This window comes from Apis dorsata, unplaced genomic scaffold (assembly GCF_000469605.1).
Source record: "Apis dorsata unplaced genomic scaffold, Apis dorsata 1.3 scaffold_5, whole genome shotgun sequence".
NCBI classification, from domain to species: Eukaryota; Metazoa; Arthropoda; class Insecta; order Hymenoptera; family Apidae; genus Apis; species Apis dorsata.
In genome coordinates, this window is record NW_006263308.1 from 52,641 (window position 1) to 65,611 (window position 12,971).

Genomic DNA, 12,971 nt, shown 5'->3' on the forward strand with positions numbered 1-12,971 from the left:
TTCAGTAGCAAGTAATTTTTATTCGATATGATACGCGAGAATTTGTACTTTCTGAATTTTAAATAGAAAAAATTATGGATTTGATTGAACGTTAAAGTTCAAAGTCCATCTGAAATTACCACCTTGATTTTTGTCATTATTATTATTATGAATTATTGGAAGTTGAATGATTTTAAAGCATATTTTTTATAAATGAACGTGTTAAGAAACGTAATAAGAAAATTAATCGTTTTAAATTAGTCGATAAATTAATCGTTTCTTTTGTTAAAACGAAGTTTCTAAAAATTAAAGGGAAAAAAGAAGGAAGAGGGATCATAGATGCCAATCGAAACACGTTTGGCGGAAACTTTTCCACTTCCCGTGAATTTTTTCAACTCGAGTATATAAATGTCGCTAATAATGGTCCCAAAGGACCCAGAAACGGGAAGGATACTGGCGTAAGTCTACTCTTAATCCCTCTTCTTCCAAGTGGACGGAGGAAGAGGAAAAAGATAGGAAATATAGGGAAGGGAAAAGCCTATTTCCCAGAGACCCTTAGGATTACAAGCTCTCGAAAAGCATCCACCTGTTTTATTCAACCACCGAAATAAAGAAAATAAATCGAATTAAGGGAGCAAAAAGAAGAATTTTAAAAATAAAGAAACGATATAAAAATTAAAAAAAAACTGTGAAAGTTAAATATATTGTGAACTGGATTTTTTTGACAAATTAATTTTAATTGAAATCATTATTATATGCATTATAATGTGATCATCGTAATTAGTTCTTTATTTAATAAAAAAAAAATTATTAGATTATATAAAAAGATTGAAGATGACTTGGAAAATTTAGTAGAGAAAAATCACTTCAAAGTTTTTTCAAATTTCACATCTAAATTAAATTATATAAAATAAAAAATTATGATTAATTCTCTAACAACAGAATTAATCGTATTTTCTGTTATAAATTTGTATACTTGCAAATTAAAAAATAATAAATTTTGCTTTCGCTCGTCAATTTCATTTTCTTTCTACAACATTAGATTGAAAATCCAATATCAGTGTAGACTACAAGAGTTTTTAGTACTTTGTAGAACAATTTTTAATTTCGTATCAAGATCAAAATTAAATATTGGATGTTTTATTGGAAAAGCTTGTTAGAGACTCCTTTAACGTTGTCGGAATAAGTTCTTTTTGATAAAAAAAACTTGAAAATTAAAATTAAAAAACTAAAATTTACACAAATTTAAAAAAAATATATAATTATCGAACCACGACTACAAACTACAACATCACAATTTTCGAACAAAAAAATATTCTTCGATAATTATTCTTCGATTTAAAATAATTAAAATAAAAAATAACCTTAATTAAAATTAAAAAATCCTTATATAAAGTAAATTCAAGAAGAAAATCAAACGGTTAATCGATGCAGAAATTATTTCGAGGCGTTAACACGAGTCGCACTGTTTCGATTCGAAGGAAATGAGGAAAGTTATACGACCCAAGGTAGATGGTAGGGATTGGATGGTGGTGGAGAGTCGATCAGAGACAGAAAACTCGTAACACCGTTCGAAAATATTTTCTCGACGGCGTTATCGAATTTCCACCATTATTTCCGTACGAATGGAGCCCACCCTGTGAAAAGCGTGTGGTCGAAGACGAGGAAGTTAGAAGACGGCTAGAGAATCTAGCCGTGAACGTTAAGACCGAGTTTAAAGGCGGTTACCTGTATGTATCGCGGGTGGAAATCCTATCGTATCTGGGACCAAAAACTTTCAGCCGTTGTCGCGTTCGCTCTCGTGTTCCTTTTTAATTTATTTATACGGGGTGGCCCTGTAAATTTCTCTCGTAAAAAGATTCGTCGACGTGTTTTATGGCCGAGAATAAAACGATTTTTGTTTTATGGCTATAGAAATATATACGTGTATCCGTATCTTTTAGAAAAGAAATAGGAGAGGGAGGAGGAAAATTTAAGAAGAAGAAACGATACGGAAGGATTCTTGTCGTACTTTTGATCAAAGCGTCGATTTTATATAATATTTTTTTTCTTTTTCTTTTTTTTTTTTTTTACTCTATATTTTTCCACACACATATATTTCATATATTTCAATCTTAGAATTCAAAATTCTATCTCCCTTTCAAATAAATCGTGACTTATACCTATATAATTAAACTGTTAAATTATACTTCGATATATTATTATAATCGTTAATAATTTCATTGAAAAATTCAATCAACAATTTTTGAATACCTTTGTTTTCGCAAGACAAAAACTCGAATAAAAATCAAAGGGTTAATTAAATTTAACGCCTTCAATCATTCCCCTCTCTTAAGATCTTCCCTCTTAAACAATAGAGCATTCAAAGGTATCCTGAGTAAGTAACAATGAATTATGATTATTAGAGAGATCGTAATTCAATCAACCGCGAGAATTCGTGTAAATAAATCGGTTTTTGTCAAGGTGTAAACGCGTTGATATTTATAGTTATCGTTCAAAGAAGGAACGAGAGGAAGAAAGGGAGGATAAGAGATAAGAGGAAGAGAAAGGGGGACGAGAAGGAAGGCAGAAGCAGCCTTTTTATCCTCGGAAGGGGTGGTGGGAAGAGGTTCTCGTTCGCAAATGAGGCACGAGCGTGGAGATAAGGGTGGAAAAGCCGCGGGCCACCGAGGGTCGAAGCGTACCACCGCGAATAAAGGGCGATCAAACGCGATAAAAACTCGCCTCGAGAACCGATAAGCCCTAATTGAATGTTCCCCTCTCTGATTTTTAGCCTTAGCAGAAAACGTGTCCGAAACTATAAAACCCTCCTCCTCCGTTTGCATCGATATAACAAGATCCCTAACTCAATTCTTTCTCGTAGAAATTCTAGTAGAAATTCAGTTTCGAAAGTGGAAGATGAAGAATGATCGTGAACGTTGGAAAGATTTGTTAATGTGAGGACGTTGATCTGGATCTCTGTATTTTATCTAATCAAGTATGCAAGAAGCAATTGATAATTTTACGAGAGTTTTATTATTATATAGATTATTTCCCTTCCTATTTTGAATTTTCGCCATTTGAAAGTTTATTTTTAATATCGACGTATTACGGTTGCTCTGTATAACTATAAAGTTAGAATAAAGTTAGAAGCTATTCCGTCTGGGAATATTTTAATAGATGATAAATTCTTTGGCCAGATTTCAAATTCCTCTATAACACGATATATTTTTCTCCTATTTCGTATTGGAATTTTTCAATTTTAAACGTCGCGCATTTTTGGAAAGATTGAGGACTATTGTTTCAAATCAAATAAGCGAAATATGTGTGTCGCACAATAACTAGTGCTTTTAATTGCTAGAAATTCTTTTTGGAATATTTTTTTTTTTTATCATTCTTAGAATATTAATCTTCGATTCTTTATCGTAAAAAAATATAAAGAATAATGAATTTTAATGAATTTTATGGTAAATTCGTCTTCAAAGTCATATTACAAGAAGATTGTTTCGGAATAATCTGCTTGACAAAGTTTACGCTTTACATCCTTAAATTGGATGATATTCGTGTCGCGATGATGGAATTGTAAAACTTTGTCATGTGTATGTAAAATTGTGAAACTAGTTGTGCATTATGAAAAAAAAATTTTTTTCTTATCGCCTCTTTTGCATTCAACTTGTTGAAAAAAGTTTCACCAAATAATATAAGTTTTAAAATTGAATCAGTCAAAACTGCTTTAATCCTGCTATAATATTTGAATACGATACTCCACAAACTTGCTAAAATATGAAAAAGAACTTTTTAAAAATATTCAATAAAGTTATTTTTTAAATTTTTACATATCGATTTCCAATTCTCACACAATTCTTTTAAACCAAAACAAAAAAAAAAGAGATCGAATATTTTTATAAAAATATGGACAACAATTAGAAAATTATAACAGTGTTTTTGCAATCTTTTTTACAATATGTAATATAATATAAAATTTTCAAAAATCTGATAACTGTAATCACTATATATTACGTAAATTAATAAAATTACACATATCTGAAAATAATTTCTGCCCATGAATTTCTATTGAGAAATTTCAATTGGTTCAAGCTATTATTTCCATTAAAAATTTACTACAATATTGGACTGAGCCCCATAAGTTGAGAAACACTGGATTATGGGATAATCCGAGAACATGAATAGATGACGGCCACTAACGTCACACCGTTCCTTGGAAACGCGAAGAATCAGGGCACGAGTCGAGAAAAGAGGGATGCAGAGACTCGAGCGAGACACGTATCCGCAAATTAAAGAGTAACGCTCATTAATATAGCGACGAATCGTGAAAAATTACGGGATATTAGATTCTTTTAGTAATTAAGAAACTATCTTCGATCACTATTAATACAATTGAGCAAAGAATCGAAGGAAACGATTTAAATCAACGACGTAAATCAACATTTCACAAAACAATTTTTTTAAATCTTCATTTAACTTTGTGAAAGAAGAAATTGATGAAAAAAAGGAAGTTGACTATTAAAAAATATGATCAAAAAAAATAAATTAAAATGAAACAATTTAAACCGTTTTGTATCGTTAAAAGAAAATGACAAAAGACTTTTTAATAATATCTTTTAAATTAAATAGGATTGAATTGGAACAAAAAGAAATCGTTTCGAAGAATTGAGTAAAATCGGGTGATAAAATGATAAAGAAAAAACGTCGGAAGGAAGAGTGTAACGGAATTTCGTCCGACTTGACTTTTTCCCTCGACTTCCGCCCTGTCTTCCATTCTCACTCGAAACAGTCGATAAGAAAATAGAATTTCTCGGTGAGAATTGATTAAAATTAAATATTTTGCGCGATATTATTTCCAAATAATTGCAATTATTATTATTAACACATTGAATTTTTATCAAGGCAATTTTGATCGAAAATATAATCAATATATAAAAAGTTTATTCGATTCTTTTATTTTTATGGTAATCATAATTTATTTGTAAAAAAATTTTTCACACTTTTTATAGTAATTAAAGTTTGTAGAGATCATCTATTTATCAAATTTATAGATAAATATTATAATAATTTAAAAAATTTAAGAATTAAATAATTATGATTAATGTGCTTAATTAAATTTCTATTAAATTTGTTTTATTTTTTTAAAAAAATATTATTTTTTTCAAGAATATTAATTTTTTACAAATTTTTTTATTGGTTTATGTGAATTTATTGTAAAAATGTAAATATATATATATATGTTAGTTGGATTAATTTGCAAATAAATAGGTCAAATCGATAATTACAATATTTTTTATCGAGAAATTGTTCTTTTTTAATATTTTATATTATTCTGATATTTTTCATACCATGATTTAAAAAATAAAATATATGTATATTTGTTGTTACAATTAAATATTTTAATACTAACTATGATTTAGGTGAAACACAATTTATCAAGTTAAAGTAAAAATGATAAATTACAAAAAAAAAAAACAGAAAAATTCTCATTGACATTAAACTGAAAACCTCTGATTAAAATTTCTCTATCAAAATTTCTGACTAATAAAACTTTCTAAAAATTCTTAAAACATAATAAAATAAAAATTATGAAATTCAAGATATTAAATCGAATTGAGTAATTAACTATATTAAAAATTAAATATTTTTACGATTATCCATTCGTGTAAGTATAAAAATTGAAAATTTTATCCAATGCATTATTTCAATATTCAGTTTAATCAAAGTCAACAACAAGAATGTTGCAACAATTTGGAAAAAAACATATTGGAAAAAAAGTTTTTGTCAGGAATCATAATGCACAGCGTATAATTGATACTAAAAGAGCAGATTAAGTACATTCATCTCGAGATAAGGTAACTGTTATTCGTCTAGCAGAGATTTAGTCGACATGACAACCAGATAGTTAGACGAGCTCGTTATCTCGTTCTAGCAGACGCATTTAATTCGAAACACTTGAATTTTTCTCATGAATAGAGATTCACTCCACTACCAATGGAGTCAGATTTGATTGAAAGAAATGTATTAGCTCAAAATGAAATATAAATACATATATATATATATATACATGCACATGATTGAGATCTTATTTAATACATGATTTAATTTGAAAGTTTAAAATAATTTAAAAAAAAAAAAGTAAAATAAAAAATCGAAATGAATAAATTTTGAGAATTATAGATCTTATAAAAATTTATCTTATAAAATTTAGTTTAATAAAATTATAAAAATTCTATATACACAAATTCCACATCAAAAATCTAATTTTAGTTTTAGTTTTAAAAATTCAAAATTTTCTTGTAAAAACATTCCCATATAAAAATTCAAAATCCCTAAAAATCATTTTCTTTAAAAATCTTCTAAGAGAAAAATCCCATATATTTTAAAGATACGAAATCTCATATTTCTTATTACAATTATAATGTATATCAAACTAAATCCACCAGATCCAACCAGATCCAATACCACTACACTAATCCTAGTTTATACTTCATCAATTCTAATTTACATCCCGAGCAATCTATCCAAATTCCAGAAGCACGATCCACGTGAGTCGCCAACCTGAAGAAAACAGAGACGAAGACGTTTTCAAGTCAGGCTTGATTAAAAGGGTCTCCATAAATCTCCTGACCAGCAACCGGAACCGTAAAGAGTCCTTTAAACGACTTATTGGATCTCGACCTATTTCCTTAAAGGTTTTCACGATTTTCCATCTCGTCCAGTCGATTCCCTTTCTTCTATTATACGTTCGAAAATTTTCCTCTCACTCTTTCACAGACCGTGGACATATCGAAACTGGACATCCCTCTAATTGACAATCCCGTCCAATAAGGATAGACGAAAAATTGTCAACCTTCTTTCAAGGATCATATTATTTTCTTCAATCTTTTGGTTAACGCGACACATCTCTTTTCTTTCCCTTTCTATATCCTTCTTCTTAGAAAGAATTCGTCCTCCCTCAACGGAAATTCGGTCCAACATCTCTTTGTGTCCCTCTCTCTGCCTCAGAGGCTGCAGACTCCCACGCCTCTAGCTGCTCGGGCTATCGATTGCGAGCTGCCAGGGCCACCAAGACCCCTGGCTTGGCTTCGTTGTGCTAACTCGTTACGCGGTGTTACCGCGTGTCCCGATTATACTCTGCCAGAACCGGAACAGACGGTGTGTCCACAGTATCGTGCAATGCTATATATGCGAAGGATATATCAATATTGTACTTCAATTGTTTGTTTCTTGGTTTCTTAATATCTTTTATGAGGATAGTTTCATGATATTTTCTCTCTAGATATTTTCTTTTTGATTTCCATAGAATTTCCATTATCAATATCAATAAGAATAAATAGAATTCCTATTTTTTATATTCATTGGTTATTATTAGATATATTATTGATGATTACCTGTGAATTAACAATATTTCATTAAGTTTTCAATATGTTCAAAATATCGTTAAAATACTAATAATGGAAATAGTAAAAAGATAAATAAAAAAGTAAAAAAAATCGCTATTCATTGCAGATGAAATATAATTGATTCGTTTAATTTCTTTCCTATAAACTTAATATCTCATTTGTTCTTCTACCACTATAATCATTATTTTTTTCTTTATATTCTTGATACCTATCTTCATAATGTCTTATCATCTACGGTTCATTTTAGCTATTTTTTCAAGCCAGCTTTCTGTCTTCCATGAGATGATTCGTTATCTTTACTTCCACATTAATTCAAGCATAAATGTTATTATGGTGTAAATGAAAAGAAACAACAAATATTCTTTTAAATTTAAAAAATCTTCAATTTTTGAATCTTTGCGATGTAGAATTCATGTTAATTCTAATTTAAAATCAAAATTAAAGGAAAAAAATTCCTTGATATAGATTATATCTAATATTACTGATGATTAAACTATAAATTGCTTCTGAATTTTATTTGAGATCTTGTATAATTGAATTTATAATATAAATATAATTATATCATACTGTAGAAATTTCTTTTGTAATAATATGGAAATAAATTTTTTACTTTTATATTATCTTCATATAATTTCATATAGGATATTTAAATAAGATTCAGCATTTTTTATAAGAAAAAATAAAATAGATTTTAGATCTTTCGGCCTATTAGTTTGTTGAATATTTTATCTTGACAATAAATATAAAAAATAAATAGAGAGCTAAATATTTTTTTAAAATCTTTTAATAATTTTCCTTTGCTAGTCAACTCGTTTTTATCTCGATCATTTCCTCTTGTTATATATATATCAATATCTCTATATTCAATGTATATATCTCAATGTATAATTCTGATAAAATAAATTGATATATGAAACATTGAGGACTCGAGTTTGAATTGTATAATCGAAGAAAGAGTTGGTGGATAAACGAAATTTCTCGATGCATTCTCGAGTCCGCGAACTTTTGAAAGTGCTCTCGAAATTGGCGAATTTCGAGATGAATTCCATGTTATAACGGGATTTCAAACGAAATTGCGAGGAAAATCCGACTATGCTTCTAGAGTATTCTCGTGCGAACTTCGAGTATTTCGGTATTTGAATAAATTACTAGTGGCTGTTCGAATATGTGTTAAGAAAATTTTTTGAAGTTTGAATATGATTATTTAATTGGTTACATATGTAACACTGTAATTTTATTTAGTAATAATAAATGAGAAAGCTTTAAATAAAATATATATGAAATATAATATCTATACTTAAGTAAATAAAATAAATATATTTAATTCTAATAATCTAAATCCGTTTTTTAGATAGAATTTGTATAACTATTTTTAGGTTAGGATTCCTTACTTGACTGCGATAACAAAAATCTTACTTTATAATTAATTAATAATCAAATAATATATTTTATAAATCTTTTTATTTCTAACTTTTTTTATCTTAACCTAACATGAAAACCTAAATTTTATTTGATACAATTACAATATTTATTACATATTAATTAATCATAGTTTGAGATTATATCTGACCAATTTTGAAAGGAGATAGAGAATGTATAACGTATATGAATACATGTGTGTGTAATACAGTATCTTTAGTACTATATGCAGAGAATTATATTTAATCCAACATAAATCTTCTTATTGAACATTCGATCTCTGACGCTCCCATAACCTCTATAGTCGCTCGATCACCTCCCTCACGAGGGAACTATTGCTTAGATGCGATTCACTTGGATTATCTTGGGCGTGTTAATTAGTTACGCGGGTTAGTACTGCGTCGATTGTAACACTGGGCTTGCAACATCAATTCCAATTAAACTACCTAACCACAAGGGAATGCGATTCCTTCACATTTACCACCTAACAACAGATCCTTAGATTATATCTCGATCGCTTCGTTCCATCTCGAACGCTCGCACATTATGATAAATCGTAACGCCATCTGTAATAACTTTTTGAAATTCGAATCGATTTTTATCTGAATCGAAAAAAAAACGAGATATCGATTTCTTTTATTGAATGACATCAAAATTAATTAAATATTAGATATTTGTAGTTTTTATAATTATCAATTTATTAATTTCTAATAATTAATTTTTTTATTTTTTAAGAAATACAAATTTATTAAAATTTTATATTGGCGATCCGTAATGAACACAGTGTTTAAATATATAATATAAATAAGATGCAGTGAAAAAAAAATAAACATGAAGTAATTGTTGCTAATAAAAATTCTGTATTTTATTATAACTTTTCGATCAATTTTATGATATATTTATTCTAAACTTTATAGGAATATAAAATTTATTGATTAAAATTTATTAATAATAAAACAAAAAAAGGAAAAATTAATTTCTTTATCGATCAAATTTTTCTGAAATAGATAGATACTCCATTCGGTCGGTTGATTTTTTTATATCTCTTTTTCATTGTTCATTTAGCTGAATTCGTCTCGAATCAACGAACATATTGAATCATAAATTCTCGTTCTGCGAAATATATAGAGCCTTTCATAACTCGATCAAGTAACATTATATTAAACAATATTTTTAATAGCTCGAATTTAATAGCTCGTTACATAGTAACCAAATAAAATATTAGTTTCAAACTAATTTATAATTTAATGTATTCCCAGCAATTATTTGATTTCAATTTCATTAAAATAATTCAGAATAAATTTAATTCACTTTAATATATTTTTTAATATCCTTGAACGATTTCTTTTATTTTAATTTCCAAAATTTTGAAAAACTTTTTTTTTATTGATTCTTAGATGATTATTTATTTCTATGATTGATCAATGATTCTGAAGTTACTTGTACCATGACTTTCGCGAGAATATAGTCAATGATGACGACGACGATGACGAGGCGGAGGATATTTGTGTGCATCGACGTAGGATGGTCGCGAAAGGAGGGATGCCACGACGACCCACATTCCGTCGAATTTAATTTCATGCCTTATCTCTGGTAACCACGGTACAATGCTTCAACTGGAGCGGCTGCGAATCCTTCTATCTTTCGCTTGTATGCTTCACATACAACGCTGCACGACACTGGAGTACAACGATTCATAGTTGTGCTTCGTTCGTGGCCGCAATTTCTGTCCGTACTTTTCTCACCGAATATTCACCACGTTGTTTCTCGTTTCAATTCATTCTTTCCTTTTTTTTTAAATAATCGATCAATTGATAGTATAGATAGTATATTTTATTTTTATTTACTAGTTGAAAAGTTTGAAAACAATAAAAAATTTCAAATAAAGTTATCGAAAATCGTATTAAATTTATTACAATAGAATCTTGCTGAATAATAAAATATATTTATTCTAAAACAAAACTGAAATATTAAATTAAATAAATAAATTCTTAGTTTATCAAGTGATAAAATCTTTAATTGGAGAAAATTATAAATATAAATTGAATAATTTAAATAAAAAGATATAAAGGAATTCATTATTAAAAATATTGAAACATATTAATGTATATATATAGTATTAGATTTTTTTAATCTTAGTTATTAATCAATTAAATTCATTATATATATTTTTTAATTTATAAAATCTAATAGATATCAAAACAAATAATATCTTTTCTGTTATTTTGAATCTTGAAATTTAAGAATGAGAATATATTGTTTGCTATAATTTTTTTTCTTTTTTTTTTTTTATAAAGTATTTTTCAATATTAAATTTAAGTACCAAAATTTTAATTTAAAAAAAAATAATTTATATATAATTTAAGATATCAAAATTTTAATAAAAGAAAAATATAAAATATAAAAAGAATTAGATTCGTACTTATACATACTTTTTTTTTCTAAATTTTTTCTTATTCTCTAAATATTAATAAGTATTTTTAATATTTTCTTATAATAGTTTTTCATAGAAAAAAATTGTAAATAAATCATACCATTATATTAAAAAGTTTAATATTAGCAGAAATTAATATTAGAAAAATTGTGAAAAATAATCTTTTCATAGGCCTTCTTATATATCCGTAAACAAAGGGTGACACTTATTTACACATTCACCCTCATTCACCCTTAGCAACCCCCTCATATTTACATTTTTCCATATTAATTAACACGCGATCACTGAAATATAACTTTTATTTCATTTATCTAGAAATATAAATAACAAAACGCTCTTTTTAATAATTCATAAAAAATTATTTCTACAATAAATTTTTAAAATATTTATTATTTCAATTAAAAAAAAAACATCACATTATATTATTCATAAATTAATATAGAATTAATATAGTTTTTGTTATAATGTTAATAATTAAATGGAATGAAAAATCAATATTGATTTTGAAAAAAAAATTGTTTAAATTTGATTAAAAATTTGATTTAAATTTTTAAATTTTAATAAAATTTCAAGTTTTTAAAAAAAAATGAATTGATGAATGTAAATATTTTCTTGATATAATTAATATAATTGAAGCTTGATTATATATAGAAAATGGTAACTAAAAATTGATTGATAAAAGTTTGATTACTTCTAAACTTGTTGAACATTGATTAAGAAGTACCCAGAAATTCTATTTGCAGGAAGCTTAATTATTTAAAGAGATGTTAACTAACTGATAGTATCAAGTCTTATGCAATTTCAAATTGTCAATTTAATAATTTTATTTATATAATACTTTTATTGAAATATAAAATTTTATTTGAGTTCAAATGTTCTTCTATTTAAAAAAATGATATGAATAATATAAATATAATTCTTAAAGGAATTTAATCAATCATTGCAAAAATTGAAAAATTAAAAAAAAAATAAAGTAATAAAAAAAATCCATTTACAAATATATATATAAATATATATTCCAAAAATAACACAAAAAAAATTCAAATGATTTTGATTTTTGAAGAACACAGTTTATAAAAATCTTTTTTTTTGTATAATATAAAGTATTTTTTTAATTCGTATATCATGTTTTAAATTTTACAATCCATTTTGAATGATTGTCTATTTTAATTGAATCAAGCAAATAATTAGAAATTTGATATTGCACGATTTAATATTTCCAATAATGGAAATACACATATATGCAAGATTCCAACTTTCTATGTAAACATATCATATGCAAACATACATATATATAACTTCGTTAACGAATCCATATCTAATATATCAAATATATCAAAGAAATATATTTTCAAGAAATAATGAATAGTATCTCTTCTCTTAATTAATAAAAAAAATACAAGTGAGATACATATATATATATATATATATAATACAAAATCCTAAAGAAGATACATATGAACATATTGAATTATTTTGCATATAAAATATTATTTCGATAATCCTGCAAATGATGCCTGAAAAGATCATACGCGTTGAATGGTACTAAATTGTACACTTGAAATTGGCAAGGACAAAACCACGTTCATTTATACCTGACCTCAGGGCAACACAGGTATGCGACAAGATTTAATGAGATTAGGGGTAATTTCTGCAATAGGTTTGCCAGCGCACCAAATGGACGAGGCTCGAGGGAGGATAGTGGAACGATAGGAGGCGACCGGTTGCGGCTGCAGCTGCGGCGTCGG

At 27.0% G+C, this 12,971-nt stretch overlaps 1 protein-coding gene across 2 annotated transcripts in view; it reads left to right on the forward strand.

Moving 5' to 3' along the window:
• The window catches only part of LOC102675710 (potassium channel subfamily K member 18-like), a 42,093-nt gene extending 29,122 nt beyond the window's left edge, over nucleotides 1–12,971 (forward strand). For both annotated transcript variants that reach the window (XR_004149660.1, XM_031508232.1), the window contains one exon: nucleotides 12,884–12,971. The gene's annotated coding sequence lies outside the window, so the exon portion shown is untranslated. The remainder of the gene's footprint in view (nucleotides 1–12,883) is intronic.